Raw genomic sequence first — 2,645 nt, forward strand, 5'->3', positions numbered from 1 at the left:
CCCCCCCGGCCGTCCCCAGAGCCACGGCACTGAGCGAGCAGGACCCATCGGGACTGCATTTTACCCCCTTCCAGCTCTAAATAACTGATCTAGACTGCACACAGTTCCCTCCGTGCAAAGCCGCCCTCTGATCATTCAGCAAAGCCATGGCAGTAAGCCAGCAGGACCCGCTGAGATCACAATTCACCTGCTGTCTCCCAAGTAGACCCTGCTATGCCTCAGTTTATCCCCCCTGCAGGAAAATCACCCACAGATCACCCCACAAACCCTCAACACTGAGTGATCAGACCCCCCTGGGATTGCAGCTCAGCCCCCAAACACCTCCCCAGAGCCACAATTTTATCTCAGCCACTCTCCCCTTAATTCCCCCACTGACCAATGAGCTCAGGATTTGGCTCCATCCTCCTCCAGGATGTAGACAGTCCTCCAGTAACTTTCTCTAGTAACCATCCTGAAATAAGTGATCAGAAAAGCTCCCTCCTCGAATCATCCTTCCCTCATTTATCAGTATAGTCACAGTGCCCTAGCAAGCTGATTTCACTGCAGTATCTTTAATGGGCTAACGCAGTGATAGCTGGTCCAGATAACTGAAATTCAGTCTCTGCTTCCCTAATTCCTGGTTGTGGAGTGCCAGGGAGGGATAGCTCAGTGGTTTGAGCATTGGCCTGCTAAACCCAGGGTTGTATGTTCAATCCTTGAGGGGGCCATTTAGGGATCTGGAGCAAAATCAGTACTTGGTCCTGCTAGTGAAGGCAGGGGGCTGGACTCGATGACCTTTCAAGGTCCCTTCCAGTTCTAGGCGATAGGATAGGATAGGTTACGTTCTCACAATAGGAATCAGAAATAGCATTGGGCTAATTCCGTAAATCTACGATTCTACGAAATCCTTCTAAATGTTTGCTCAGAGTTTTCCCCTGGGCAATATTTACACAGATTCCTCCTCCCCCTTAATAATAAGCATCCCATACCGCAAATGCTTTGCCAGACCGATGAGGGAACTGGATTGTCATAGCTCATCCCAGACTTAAACTTTCCAAGCCAGCTTCCTTATCCAACCTCAAAGCGCATTAAACTGTGAAATGTAATCCGCAAAGCAAATTTTGGGGATTAAACCCCTCAATGATTCTGCATTGCAGACCCCATGGTGAGAAAAGAAACAGAGATGATCACTCCATCTCCTACCTCTCTAAATTCAGTCTTTAACATTCCTTTAAGATAGGTTTGTTTCCTCTTGCTTTGTCTTCTATTGTTATTTAAATATTCAGCCTCTCCCAGGAAAAAAATCCACTATGTATATATGAAGAAAACTGTACAATGAAATCATATGGCTGATGTTTGCAAAGTGCACTGAAAAACATTGATTGATATTGGAACACAAATAGGGGAAGGTACAAGCATATTATCTAAGGCCTGGTCTACACTAACCCCCCAAGTCGAACTAAGGTACGCAACTTCAGCTACGTGAATAACGTAGCTGAAGTCGACATACCTTAGTTCGAACTTACCGCGGTTCAGACGCGGTCCACACGCAGCAGGCAGGCTCCCCGTCGACTCCGCGGTACTCCTCTCGCCAAGCTGGAGTACCGCAGTCGACGGCGAGCACTTCCGGGATCGATTTATCGCGTCCAGACCAGACGCGATAAATCGAACCCGGAAGTTCGATTTCCAGCCGTCGAACTAACCGGTAAGTATAGACCAGCCCTAAGTCTCTGCCTCCATGCCCTCCTTTCTGAGTCCAGGAAGATTGGCTTCATGCCATCTCTCCTGACCTTTGCCTTCCATTCCATACCCCTTCCCAGACTTCTGCCTCTCATTTCCCACCTCCCAAACTCTAGCCCAGCCAGGTCAGGTCAGTTTACAGTTATATACGTTTATATTGTAAATGTTGCTTTTTATACACTTAATAACTGTTTCCTTTTTTTAATGGTCCCACCAATCCACCCCCAAAACAGTAAAAGGCACTTCTTTTCAGCAAGGCTAACGGAAGAAAACAAATCTGAAGTCTCTAGACTAAGCCATTTTAGAGCGATGATGAGCCAAAAAAAAAAAGTGTTTGTTTGTTCCCAAAAGTGATAGCCAAATTTTCGGAACGCCATATCTTTGGATTTATTTTCTTTTGCCAAACTTCCCATAAGTAAGTAAATAAATAATATTAAAATGTAACCTAGGATGAGGAGGAGAATGTACAATTTCAGGAAGATCAGTTTCTTTGGGGGGGGGGGAAGTTGAGTGTGTGTGTGTGTTTGTGTTTCTTGTGGGGGAAGCAGAGGTTTGTGTGTGTAGAGAACTGGGTTTATAATGGAGAGCTAACTTCAACCTTAACTATGGAATGGCTGCTGCTGCCCCAAAATAATAATTAATACATGGCACTTACAGATGTTTTAGTTCTTTAAATCCCTGGATTTCAAAGTGTTTCACAAAAGTGTGACTCGCTATCCCTGTTTTACAGATGGAGAAACTGTAGCACAGAGAGGTTATGACCAACAATTTCAAACTTTGGCTCCAATCCAGCAAAGCCCTTAAGCATATACTTAACTTTAAACAATTAAGGTGTCCCACTGAAGTTAAAGGACTATTTGCATTTGGGGAATTAAGGACATGTGTAATTGTTTGCAAGATGAACAGGAGTACTTGTGGCACCTTAG

The sequence above is a fragment of the Terrapene carolina genome, unplaced genomic scaffold (genome assembly GCF_002925995.2).
Source record: "Terrapene carolina triunguis isolate 2854851 unplaced genomic scaffold, T_m_triunguis-2.0 Scaffold111, whole genome shotgun sequence".
Classification (NCBI taxonomy): domain Eukaryota; kingdom Metazoa; phylum Chordata; order Testudines; family Emydidae; genus Terrapene; species Terrapene triunguis.